Source organism: Grampus griseus (genome assembly GCF_964374135.1).
Source record: "Grampus griseus genome assembly, chromosome: 16".
Classification (NCBI taxonomy): Eukaryota; Metazoa; Chordata; class Mammalia; order Artiodactyla; family Delphinidae; genus Grampus; species Grampus griseus.
The window spans coordinates 29,070,548-29,084,859 of NC_139010.1; the positions used below are offsets into that span (position 1 = coordinate 29,070,548).

The 14,312-nt window shown below is 43.2% G+C and overlaps 1 protein-coding gene across 1 annotated transcript in view; it reads left to right on the plus strand.

The window, feature by feature from the left end:
* The window catches only part of LRMDA (leucine rich melanocyte differentiation associated), a 1,104,623-nt gene that overhangs the window by 45,293 nt on the left and 1,045,018 nt on the right, over positions 1-14,312 (plus strand). The gene's annotated exons all lie outside the window — the stretch shown is intronic.

Genomic DNA, 14,312 nt, shown 5'->3' on the forward strand with positions numbered 1-14,312 from the left:
AAAAAAACAAGTGTTGGTGAGGATGTGGAGAAAAGAGAACCCTTGTACACTGTTGGTGCGAATGTAAATTGGTGCAGCTACTATGGAAAATAGCATGGAGGTTACTCAAATTAAAAATACAGGGACTCACACCATTGTAAAGCAATTATACTCCAATAAAGATGTTAAAAAAAAAAATACAGGGACTTCCCTGGTGGCGCAGTGGTTAAGAATCCACCTGCCAATGCAGGGGACCTGGGTTTGAGCCCTGGTCTGGGAAGATCCCACATGCCATGGAGCAACTAAGCCAGTGTGCCACAACTACTGAGCCTGCACTCTAGAGCCCATGAGCCACAACTACTGAAGCCCGCATGCCACAACTACTGAGCCCACATGCCACAACTACTGAAGCCTGCGTGCCTAGAGCCCATGCTCCGCAACAAGAGAAGCCACTGCAATGAGAAGCCTGCGCACCACAACGAAGAGTAGCCCCTGCCCAAGGCAACTAGAGAAAGCCCACACGCAGCAACAAAGACCCAGCACAGACAAGACAAAAAAAAAAAAAAAAAAAAAAATACAACTATCATAGGATCCAGCAATTCCATTTATGGGTATATATCCAAAGGAATTGAAATCAGGATCTTGAAGAGGTATCTGTACTTTATTGCATGTTTTAAAAACAGGGACTGATGTTGGATTTTCATATTAGTGCTTCTCAGCATCTGTGGAGATGAGCATGTGGTTTCCTCCCTTTTTACCCACTAATATGATAAACTGTATTAGATTTCTTAATATTGAGGCACTTATTAATACTGCTGAAAAGCCTCCCTTTGTAATAATATAATACATTACTTAGTTGTGAAGAGGCGGTTTTAATATTTCTGTAAGTGTAGTATTATACTCAGTGTTTATCTACAGTCGATTTGCTAATACTTTGTTTAGAAATTTTGCACTGATTTTCATGAGAGGAATTGGCTGGAGTTTTATTGTACTGTGTTAGGATTTGTTCTCAGTGTGTTATTAGGGGCTGAATCGTGTCCCCATCGTATTAGGGTTTATGTATTAAACCCTAAACCCCAATGTGACTATATTTAGCATGAGGCCTTTAGGGAGGTAATTAAGGTTAAATGAGGCCATAAAGGTCGGACCGTAATCCAATGGAAATTGTGTCCTTAAGAGAAGGAGATAGCAGGGAGGGGTAGGCACAGAGAAAAAGTGACTTGAGGACACAGTGAGAAGGCAGCTGTCTACAAGCCAGGAAGAGAGCTCTTACCAGATACCAGCCCTGATGGAACCTTGATCATGGACTTTCAGCCCCCAGAACTATGAGAAAATAAATTTGTTTCGTTAGATACCATCTGTGGTGTTTTGTTATGGCAGACTAATGGAGTGTTATACTTTAAAAATTGTTCGGAATGTTTCTCTGTGTTCTGGAAGAAGCTGTTGGAATGGCATTTACCTTCAACGAATAGGTAAAGCATATCTGTAAAACATTTAAGGCCTAGTATTTGTTAGTTATGTCTCTAACTTCATCAGTATCTTCTGTAGTATTTGGTCTATTTAGATTTTTAATATTTTCTGTATTTACTTTTGGTGATTTATATTCTTAGAGAATATCCAGTTTATCTGGGATGTCAAATGTATTAAAGCTGAACAAAGTTATCGCTTCTGTGTCTTTAAATATATTCTGTATCTGTGGTTATATTACATTCTTATTTTGTCTAAATATACTTTCTCTTTTCTTCCCCTTGATTATTGGTTTAGTAGTTTATTATTACTTTAATAACTTGGATTTATTATGGCTGCTATTTTTCTCTTATTACTGTTTTTATATATACCAGTTTTTGTTTGTGTTTTGTTTTTGAGCTGCACATTCAAGCATTTTATCTTCTTCAGAACTGTATCTACTTCAAAGCTAGGAATTTTTCTCTGAGCACTGCTTTGTGTCCTGTACTTTCAAATACATAATGTTTCACATTTTTATTTTCTAGGTATTTTGGAATTTTGATTTTCTCCTGTTATAAAAGTTGATGGAAAAGGTTTTAAAATTTCCGGAGTGTGATCAGAGAAGGTAGTTTGTACTATTTCTTGGAATTCTATTTCTTGATGACTTAATACATGTCAAGTTTAAGTAGGCACTTCAAAAAGTTATCTTTATTTTCGAGCTGTAGAATTAGAAATGTGTGAATTAGATTTCCTTATGACTGATAATAGGCTTCTTGTATTCCTTATTTTTTAAAAGTTTTATTTATTTATTTGTTTATTTTTGGCTGCGTTGGGTCTTCGTTTCTGTGCGAGGGCTTTTTCTAGTTGCGGCGAGCGGGGGCCACTCTTCATCGCAGTGCGCGGGCCTCTCATTATCGCGGCCTCTCTTGTTGTGGAGCACAGGCTCCAGACACGCAGGCTCAGTAGTTGTGGCTCATGGGCCCAGTTGCTTCGCGGCATGTGGGATCCTCCCAGACCAGGGCTCGAACCTGTGTCCCCTGCATTAGCAGGCAGATTCTCAACAACTGCGCCACCAGGGAAGCCTGTATTCCTTATTTTTGACCTGCTTGACTCATGGCCTGAAACTTAGTCACTCTTATCCATTGTTATACTATGAACTTCAGAGAATATATAGAAAACGTAGATTCTACCTTGAATTTACTAAGGAGACAGTTTGCACTCCAAAAATACTGGTAGCACTAAGAGTTGAAAGACCAGAGAGAGCATTGAGCTTCGACAGTGAAGGAAAACTTTATGCAGGAGGTGGTCTTGAAGAGCAAGTAGGAGTGAGGAGGTGGTGAGTCTATAATGGGACATTGTGGGCTGGGGGCAGCATGAGCAGAGCTGGGCTTGGGGTGAGCGTGGCATACGTGGGAGAAAGTGCGTATCCTCCTCCCAAGGTCTTGCTCTCTGTGACTTGCCCTAGCACTTGAGTCAGGGAGGAGAGTCGCATGGGACCAGCCATCTCTGTTCAATTGACTTATGCATCAGCATCTTTGTTGGGGCCATCCCAGCCATGTTATAAGTCTACCTTGCAACAACAGAGGACAGCACGTGATAATTTGCTTTTCAGGCTGCCCTTCTGGTGTGCTCTGCGTTTTGTAGCTTCACTGGAGAGCTGAAATTGGCACACACCTCTGTTTGATAGCGTTCGCTCAGTATTGGAACATTAATCAGGGAGACATAGGCATTTCAACCGAAGAATTAATGTCTGATATGTACTTGCTATATGGACTTGTTTTGTCAGATGACCCCAGTAAATTACCAAGTATTTAACAGTGAGGATAAATCAGATGATGTGTGGTCTGTAGGAAACAAAAGTATTTAAATAACTAAGCAGTTCTTTCTACAGCCTCTTTATATGATGATTTTCTAGACTCCAAATCAGTTATCCTCATCCAGCCTCCGTATAATATATAGTTATTTCAAATGAGCTTTACTTACTGAGCTTTTTCTAGTAATGGAGCTTTGTCAGCAAAAACTGTGCGTACCAGCAAATGGTGAATGATGGGCTCATGTCAGAAAGGAGCTTGAGAGGTGCTTTCTGTTGTTAGATGGATGGGTCTGGAGCAGGAACTTGAAGCTCTCCAAGTGTAATAGTTTCAGAGAAAAGGTATGTCTGAAATAGGGGTGAGTACTCCATCACTCAGAAGCTGGTATTTCACACACGTAAGCCAAATACCACACGTGCTGTCGAAACCGTGGTTTCATGATGGGATGTATGAAGTTTTTAAATATAATCTTGGTTGTGGTTTCTTCTCCCCACCCCTCACTCTCATTCTCTTACAGCTGCTCAGGGCAGAATGGCAGGAAGTACAGTAGCTATTGAAATGATAACAGGTAGGTTTATGCAATTCTGACCACAGCTCTCCATAAGCCAGTGCCTTCCCACGTGAGGGCTCTGTTGGCAGAACATAATGTAACAGTTAGTTGAACTCATGTGTCCATTGACTAATGCCACCCTGGACCTCAAGCATTTCAAAGGGCTATTGGGGGAGAAACCTGTTTTGTGGCATTCAGTGGGCTCCCTGAATTTGGGAGTCTGGGGATGCTAAACTATGTATGCTCTGCCTCTGTTTTATTGCTGAATTGTGTCTCTCAGTGGAGGTTCTTAGAGGCTATTCAACAAAAGCCTACGCTGTCAGCTAAAAGTCTTTTAGGACTTCATAATCATGGCACGGTATCTTTTCCTTTTTCTCAAAAAAAAAAAAAAAAACTTTCTCTTGCCTTTCCCCCTTTTTGAAATCGTTAGCCTTCATGTGAACTGAAAGGGACTTCAAAACATTGGAAGAAAATAGTCTGAAAGCTCGGAGTGTGCTTGGCTCCTGGTAGGTCTGAAGACTTGATAAAGAGGCATCTTTTGCACTGACAGGTGTTTGTGTGCCAGTGTGGAGGAAGCTTTTGATGACAAAGCCACTTAGTTTTTTGTAGCTTACCCTTCCCTTGGTGCAGAGGAGTTAGGGAAACTCTAATAAAGTAACTAAATAATAGGGATAAGAAGTTAGCTTTCGAGTCATCTTCGTTTCTCCTCTCCTGCCGGTTGGTTTTGGGGACTCACTTGCCAGGCATTAAGTAAGCAAGCGGCAGGGGTGCAGTGGCGGGTGTCCTGTCACTGTCCCCATGGTCCTGGCATATGCTTAGCCAAGCGGAAATTTAGATGGGCAGCAAAACTGTGGGCCAGGGTATCTGTGGAAAGGAGGAAGCACCCAGAGGACAGGCTGAACTGCCATCTGCCTTGTCTCCTGGAAGCATAATGGTTGTGTCGTTCTGTTTTATAGCCTGGAGGCTCCTTAGCATACAGCTTTCTTCCCTCTCATAGGAACCAACTGAAATTGGCAAACTGTGACCATGGTCACAAGTTGTCTCAGTTCTGACACGAGTCCTTCTAAGATCTTGTGCACTTTTCCCAGGAAGATAAATTACACAAGTTACAGCCAAAGGAACGTGTAATGCTTGTGATATAATGTGGCTTATAGAGAGCAGAGCAAAACCTGCGTCTTGAAAGGCCCCAACCGTGGGGAAAAGGGTTGGGATGTCTTGATTTGCAATTGCCACGCCACTGTGGGCAAAACTTGCTATGCCAATCCCCTTGGACTCTTAGGGAAAAAAAAAAAAATCGAAGGAATTTTCACTGGTAGAGGACTGAAATAAAATCTGAGTGTTGTGGAATATTGTTCTAAGTGGAAACGAAAGGACTGATAGAGAAGCTTGGTGTCCAGAAACAACCATCCATTGTTTAATAGGAAGAACAAAATTAGGCCAAGCCCAGAAAATGGTTTCAGCCCTGGTTTTGGTAATCATCTCCTGCAAGTTGTTCTTGCAGCTGTGTGTGAAAGCTGTTCTTGTGGATTTCAAGTTGTTTATTAGGGGTCATCAGGCATTAAGACTTTGCTGAGAGAGGAAGCTGGGCTCTGTGTGCCCCCTAATTGGTAACGGCCGATGGGTAGGGTTGTACAGAGTCAGAGTTGGAGGGGATCTGTGAGCTCACTGGCCTTGGCTTCACACTTTTCAGAGGGGGATCATAAGTCTCCCAGGCTATACTCCTTGGCTTCTGTCACCAGCCTTGTTACTACCAAAATGTGTTGGTTTGATTGGGATTTGTCATTTGACTCTGAGGTGGTCTGAGTACTGGAACCATTCCATTGAAAATGGTCATTGTGGGGAAAGCAAGAAGTTTTGGACTAAAGAGAAATGCTAAAAGCTTATCTGGCGATAATATATTAATACTGCCTAGATGGGTATAAGAGTAAGAATAACATGTATTAGCTTTGACTGTGTGCATGGTACTGGTGCTAAGTATTTCCCATATGTTTGTTCTTAACTCTTAGAACAACCCAATGAGATGTAAATAGAGGTAGTAGTGATAAGTAGTAATAATGATAGCAATGATTGTGTCTGCTTTATGTGGATTATCTTATTTGAGTCTCATAATAATTCTGTGAGCAAGGTACTGTTATCTTTCCCATTTTCCAGATGAGTAAACAGAGGTTCAGAGAGGTTGTATAAATTTGCCCAAGGAGGTGGACTGTGGATCAGTCATCTGATTTCAAAGACTGTGCATGTATTACCCATGCTCTTATTACCATTTCTGATCCCATATAATTAGCTGAACAGAAGCATTCTCTAAAGTGCACTTAACAAATACTGGATTATAATGATGAGGTGAGAGGTGTTCTGGCCAAGAAGGTGCATGCTTGTGTATGTGCACTTAGAACACACACACACACACACACACACACACACACACACACACACACACACACACACACACACACACACACACACACACACAGTTTCTACTTTGGAGATAATTCTCTGTTAATTCCAGAATGTCATCTTCTTTGTTACGCACCACATTCTCACCCTTGCCCAGCTGTTGTGGTCAAAGAGTAGAAACTCATTTAAGGGTAATTCTAAGAGGAATAACTTTAGGAAGATTATAAAAATCACAGTTATAGAATATTGAAACTGAAAGAGCATATGGAAGCAGGTAAGTCAGCTATTCTGTTTGAGAAAGAAGGTGCCTCAGGCCCTCCAGAGAAGTATCAATTGGCACGAGGCCTCTTGTTGATTAGGGCTAGAACTGATGCTAGATTTGGGCTGTCTGCCTTCTCATCCAGTGCTCTCCCCTCTGTATCACCCTACCACTCAGTGGAATAGACTCTGAAGCCAAAAAGAAATTGTGTTTTGATTATCTGTTTTGAAATATGGGTGTCACTAATTCTCTGCTGGTGTGGCTAATTTGTAGTGGACTGCCGTGGTATTTTTAGATTCTTGTGGGTTTAGGTCACATTGGCTATGGAAGCAACCGCTCCCATCTGATTCCTTGCATCAGGAGTACAATAATACACTTCCCCCTAACACAGAATATTTTTGTTGGCCTAATGGACCAAGATAGTTTAGGAATTAAATTGACCTCCACTTCCACCTACATCCCATCACCAGGAGGGAAGGAGAGTCAGCATTATTAATGAAAATGCATTTTCTTGGAAGTTTGAATTTTTTTTTTTTTTTGGTGGTACGTGGGCCTCTCACTGCTGTGGCCTTTCCCGTTGCGGAGCACAGGCTCCGGACGCGCAGGCTCAGCGGCCATGGCTCACGGGCCCAGGTGCTCCGTGCCATGTGGAATCTTCCAGGACCAGGGCATGACCCCGTGTCCCCTGCATCGGCAGGCGGACTCTCAACCACTGCGCCACCAGGGAAGCCCCCGGAAGTTTGAATTTTTTTAAAAAGAATATCCTTTCCTGACTTGGAAGAATTATTTGTGTCAGAGACATTTTATTGTGTGACTTCACATCATTATTGCATCAAGTGTGTTGCTATAGCTCCTACCGACTGTTTTAAGATGTTTTGAGACTGTGCTTCATGTTATAAGGAAAGTATTTGTCACTCAGACTCTCAGAATTGAATTTGCTTGAATTAATTATGATTTCCACTCCATCCCCCTGAGCAGTATTGTGGGGAAGAGGTAATCCTTTCTGATGTCGTATAGAAAATCAATTTTGGCCCACGGCACTGGCTAGTTGCTTGAGTGGGGAAACTTGTCACCCGCTGTATGGTCTTTATTTCACATTTTTCTTTTGCCCTTTGTTACGTGTTCCTTTCTCTGGGCTGGTTTAAGAAGCCGCGAGGGCCAGGTAGCGGTGCTTGAAGTGATGGACAAGGATACTCTCCCCATAAAGAAAATCACAAGGGCCCCCAAATCGGGTAATAAAAGGCCTTGTCAGTGGCTTTTCTTGTGTAGTCTGCTTTGTTTATAGGGTGTTTTCCACTGAGAAACACAGATAACTCTTCTTTGGCCTAAGGAGTCAGATAGGTTGAATGGTGCTGGGTCGTACATAGGGTTTTGGTCTTGACTGGGTTGGGAGTTGGGAGTTGGCTATCTTCTCCTTGGTAGTCTCCCACTCTGTTCCTTAGAATACTTTTCTCCTTATTTTTAAAATGTAAAACTCCATCATAAAAAATCCCATAAACAAACCTAAGAGGCAGAAACAATAGATGATAAATATTTGAACCATATATGACCAGCCTAGGGATAGATATCCTAACTATATAAATAGCAACTACTAACCACTAACAGCCTACTGTGCATCCACTAAGAAGGGTACTATCAAGTTGTTTTTAAAGGCCTTGGGAACATGCTCTCAAGGTAAAGCTGAGCCAAACAGAAGGATGTGAAACTGAGCGCACAGATGTGAATGTTAATCTATATGCACTCAAAGAAAGGGCTGAAACTGCCCCTTTCTCTTACTTCATCTGTCAGGAGAACCTCCAAGTAGTTTCTCCTTTGGCATGTGACCATGGTGCCTTGGCTTTCACTATTCCAGCCAACTGACCCTTCTCCTGAAAGTTTAATAGGGGATAAATTCACATGTGAATTCGTAATCCCCTTATCTGTGCTAAGAGTGTTCAGTAATGAGCCTGCAACAAAGAGAATCTTACATCTTTTGGTTTTGCTCTGACCCCACCTCTTGGCCTCCTTCCCAACCTCTCCACACCTCCTGGTTGGACGCTTCAGGCATCTTGCCCCTTGCAGAGTCATCGCCTGCTTGCAGTATGTTAAATGACATTTTAAATAAATAGTTGCACGTTTCCCGCCAGTCGTCACATTGAGGCCATTTAAGGAAGTATGGCCCATGTGAGCAGGGAATGTATTTGGACTTATGAGAACAGCAAACAAGAACTTGTGCTCCTCTAGTAATTTATTAATTTTGAGCCTTATTCTCTTTTATATAGTGTGACTTGGACCGTAAATCCGTAAGCAAAGTCACAGTCAAGCCACAGTTTGTTTTGAAGATTTATTGTTAAAATTTGCTCTCCCCCCTAATGCTTTTATTACTTTCTCTTCTGTTCTCTGCCCATGGTGTGGGGTACAGTTAGTGTTATCTACATATGTCTATAAATACTGAAAATATTTTTGATGCAGTGTGCATTGAATCAACTTTTTGTTACTGTTATGCCCTTTGTGTGGAGGAAAATTGTTTCTGTCTTAATGTTCTATTGACGTTCCTTTGGAGTGATGATATCATAATCACTTTAATACATTTAAAAGCTTCAAGGCTTAGCATTTATTGAACAAAGCTCATTGAAGGAATGTAACGGATGTCTTGAGGCTTTCCGCTGCTGTAAAAAGGACAGTATTGTTCATGGCTTCCATAAAAGAAAATCTGAATTTTTATTTTACTTTGCACCGCGTTGCAATTATGTTTCAAAAGCTCTTCAAGTGCAACTAACAAAGGGACTGTTTTTATGTATTGTTATAATTGTGGATCTCAGGGCTGACTGCTGTGAGTTTAACATTAATAACGGACAGCAATTTAAAACTTTATTGCCAACAGCCAACCTCTGAGATCCTAAAAGATGGCTTTCCCTTCCTACTTGGGATGTCCTTGCAGAATGAGTCCTCCAGAGTTGGGAAGTGAGTGGAAAACTTGATTATTCCTGAGAATCTCGGAAGTCCTGGCCCTTGAGGAGCTCTGTGAAGAGGCCTGGAGAGTGACATGAGGGCTGTGGGGTCCCAAGGTTGGGGTGTGTGTGTGTGTTGAGCCCAGGAGGTCAGAATGGGTAGAAGGCAAGTGGGGAGCCAAAGGAGCCCCTGAGAATCCTTGTGGGTTGACGGGGTGTCCTCTCAGAATCCCTGGACTGGCACGGCGGGGCAGGGCTGGCACGCTCTGAAGTGTGCGGCGAGGAAGCCGAGACTGCTGGAGATGGAATGGAAAATAACTTGATCCTCCTCCTGGTTGAGATGGTTCAGTCATGTCCTTGAAATCTGGCCGCTGCTGGAACCTTGGCCTCATCTACCCTGCTGTTGGGTAACGTCTTATTGCTGGCCTTGGAATTATGTATATGGACAGACATCCCCATGGGTGCAGGCTGGTCTGAGAAATTATTTCAAGAAATGAGTTCTTCATCCCACCCAGTCATAACTGAGGGAGAAGAACACCTGGAAAGACCAGTCACCATTGCCTATTTCTTATTCCCCACTGTCTCATTAGGGAGCTTCTGGTCTTGAGACTCTCTGGCTGACTTGCTTGAAATTTACTTGTTGAAAGCATGCATCTCTCCCTGTAAATTTTTCTTAAGGGAAAGTAGGAATTTTAGAGTTCACCATGAGCCGGGGCTTCTGAGGCCTTATCAATCATGAATTCACTTTTCTCTCCACCTTTTCATATAAGGTACAATGCCCTGAACAGGTGAATTTGCTTGAAAGGATGGATTTGATTTAATAGCTTGAAAATGGTGGTCTTTGACTTCCGGCCCTTCCCTGTTGGAGAGGTATGGGGGCTGCTTCTTCTGGTAACCAACCCTTCCTAACTTAGGTGGTTAGGGGCTAGTTAGAGACCAGAGCTGCGGCTAAGGTGTGGTACTTTTGCTACTCGTTATTAAAAACAACTTCTTAAAGAGATTATCCATCCACTCGTCTAGTCTACTTCCGTATCAGTTGAGACTAGGTTCAGTTGCATAGGATAGATAATCCCAATTACCAGCAGCTTAAACAAGGTTCATGTTTATTTCTCTCAAGTTAATGAAGTCCAGAGGCTGATGACCTAGGGCTGATGTGGTGGCTTTTGCGGTATTACCAGGGACCCAAGCTCCTTCCATCTTTCTGCTCTGCTATCTCTAGGGAATCGCATCCTGGACTAAACCTCATGGTCTAAGACGGACATGGGTCCAGCCATCATAGCCACCTTTGAAGCTGGTGGCAGGAGGAAAGGCCAAGGAGCACATTCCCTCCTCCCTTAAATCTTTTTAGAAGGTCCATGAGGTAATCTGGCTGTAAGCCTACTCCTAGCTGCAAGGGAGGCAGAGAACTGGAGACTTGGACCTGGGTGGCAGTGTGTCCTGCTGAAGTTGGAGGTTCTGACCCTGAGGGAGAAGGGGAGAGTGGATATTGGGACAGGCCAGCTACAAACTCTGCCGTATAGTGTATCAGTTCATTCATTGGTCATCCCCTTTCTCTCACGCACATGTGAACGCTTTACCATCTTCCAAGATACAGTTATAATGGCTCTCCCCAGTTCCGTACCTTCCCCAGACTGGCCTTTTATGACTTTTCCCTTTCAAGATTTCCCTTGATGTTTGTTTTAACCTGCTTTTATTGATATTAAGATGTCGGGGCTGGAAGAAGCCTTTTCTTGAGTGCCAGGTCTTTATATCTCCGCCTCATAGCATTTTGTGGTTTTTTTTGTGGTACGCAGGCCTCTCACTATTGTGGCTTCTCCCGTTGCGGAGCACAGGCTCCGGACGCACAGGCTCAACGGCCATGGCTCACAGGCCCAGCTGCTCCACGGCACGTGGGATCTTCCCGGACCGGGGCACGAACCTGTGTCCCCTGCATTGGCAGGTGGACTCTCAACCACTGCGCCACCAGGGAAGCCCCCTTCATAGCATTTTTATGCAGTTAAAACATCAAGGCCTGCCTTACAGAGGAAGGGATGACCAAAGAGCCGTCAGAGTGGTTCTTGGAAGCCTCTGAGCTGTCTTTTTGCCCTTCATGGGATCAGGACCGTCACTCTTCCCTAGACTCTGCAGGCATCTGGGCCAAAGAGCGGCCCTCTGGTGGTCCAGAGCCCTGAGGCATGTGGGCTGAAGTCTGCTCTACACCACAGAAATCCCTGGAATCTGGAAGTCAAGGCCAGTGTCTGACATTCACCTTCCCTCCAATAGACGACTTTAAAGACTTCTCAGAAGATGAAGGTGGTGCCTCGGGGCAAGCTGGCTCTGCATAGCCTCAGCTGTTGCAAACCCAGGTGATAATGATTATGGAGGTCCCCAAGCTCCAGGGAAGATGACCCTCCTTCCACTGGGCACAAAGGTGACACAGATGACATTGCTGGGTCCCTTCTAACACCCCAGCCCATCCACTCTCTGCTTTGGCAGCAGTGGAGTTTTTCAAACCAAGACTTGGATAGTTCCATGTAATCTGATGAAAGAGGTGCTGCCTCTGAAGATAAAGGGTATTTAGGCAATAAGTTTTGCCTTCTGAAATGCTTGCATTTCCAGGTCATTTTAGGGCCTTTTAAAGCCAGTGGGGTAGAATATTTGAAGTGGAGGAGATTTCCCCAAGCTCTGGAGCTATGACTGTGGCACTTGGAGTCCTTACTTAGAGAGGTTTTGACAAGAATGGACTTTAGAGCCCTGGAGACCTGGGTTCAAATTCTCTTGCTGGATGACTTTCAGGGGATAATTTATTCGATGCTCAGTTTATGAGAAAACTGTAAAACAAGGCAAGTGAGATATAAATCAGTGGAGAATGAAATTAAATGAGAACATATATAAAGTGCCTGGCATGTAGTAGGTCCTCAGTAACAGTTGATTTCTTTTTTTATGCAGTTCACCATGCTAAGTGTTCAGTAAATATTTGATTTATGATGAATATCTTTAAAAAATTTTGACCAATAGTATATGTCCTGATTTTAGTTGGATTTTACATTTAATAACCCTGATCTTATTGTTCATGGCTAGAGGGGCTGTTCACGGGCACAGGCTCTCGAATGACTGGTTCTCAGGCAGCCTCCTTTTCCCTCTACCTGAGATGAGTATTCCATGAAAAGGCACTTTCACAGCTAAAAACACAGGTGTTCCAAAATGCAGGTGATCTCTAAATTGGAAGCATTACCTGTCCTGGCATACGTTTGGAAGTGCCCCTGAAGAGGGCTTCAGGCTGCTTTGAGCCTTCCTGGGTCACAGGCCTCCATGAGAATCTGATAAGAGCTATGGAGCCTGTTCTCAGAAAGATGCAGATATGTGTGTACAGTATAGAATCTTTCATATAATTTCAGGTGGTGTGTGGACCTCACTCTTGCCCCCACTCTGATGCCCAGGAATCTTAGATTAAGAAGCCTTGGATGAACTTCTTATTTCTTTTAAGGATGTAGATAATTGACACTAAGAAAATGGGGGAGAGAAGGGACGGGAGGACATAGGCATGGGTGGGGGGAATGGTGAGGGGGCCACATCTAGAACGAGAAGCAAGTGGTTGAGATGATGACTGAATAATAAACATGTTGCACATCAGTGTGGCATTCATGGATCCAGGGTCTACAAGGAGTCAACAATGGGAGGGGTCAAGTTTTTTCTTTTTTCTCTGACATTTTATTATGAAACTTTTCAGTCATACAGAAAGTGGAAAGAATTGTATAGTGAACATGCATATACCCACCACCCAGGTGTTATCCAGGTTCTCCCATTAACATGTTACTGTGCTCACTTTGTCCTGCCTCTATCCGTCCCTCAACTCATCTCACTTTTGATGCATTTCAGTGTAAGTGGCAGACATCAGTACCCTTCACCGTAAAAATTTAGCATCATATCATTTACTAGAGTTCAATATTGCTTTATTTTTTTTCTTTTGAGAAATGCACAGACTTTAATGTACATTCTATGAATTTTGATATATATATGCATCTGTGTAATCCAACCTCCTACCAAAATGTAAAACCTGACCTCAACCCAGGAAGTTTCTTCATCCCCCTTCCCTGTTACTCTCTCCCTGCCCTCTCTGTTCCAGAGGCAATCGCTCTGCTGATTTTCTTCAACCATGGCTTGATTTGGACTGTTTTAGGACTTATTACAATTGAAATCATATAGTATTTTTTGTGTGTGCTTCTTTCACCAGTACAATGTTTGAGATTCGTCTGTGTTGTGTATGTTAGTAGTTTGTTTCCTTTTACTGTTGAGTAGTCTCTTATTGTATGCATGTACTACAGCTGTCCATACTCCTGTTTTCAGGTTTAGCTGTTAAGCTGCTGTGAATATTTGCATACAAGCCTCTGTGTGTACATATATTCTTCTTTTTCTTTTTTTTTTTAATGGGGCCCCTTATTTATTTATTTATTTTAAATTTATTTTTGGCTGCGTTGGGTCTTCATTGCTGCACGTGGGCTTTTTTCTAGTTGCGGGGTGCAGGGGCTTCTCTTATTGTGGAGCACGGGCTCTAGGCACATGGGCTTCAGTAGTTGTGGCACGTGGGCTCAGTAGTTGTGGCTCGCGGGCTCTAGAACGCAGGCTCTAGAGCGCAGGCTCAGTAGTCGTAGCGCGCGGGCTTAGTTGCTCCGCGGCATGTGGGATCTTCCCAAACCAGGGCTCGAACCCGTGTCCCCTGCATTGGCAGGTGGATTCTTAACCACTGTACCATCAGGGAAATCCCTATTCTCATTTTTCTTGAGTAAATACCTGGGAGTAGAATTCCTGGGTCCTAGGGTAGATGTATATTTAGTTTTATAAGAAATTGCCAGACCTTTCCCCAAAGTGGTGGTTCCATTTTCACCTCCACCAACAACACAGGAGAGTTCTGGTTGTTCCACATCTTTGCCAACATTTGGTGTTGTCAGTCTTTTTAATTACAG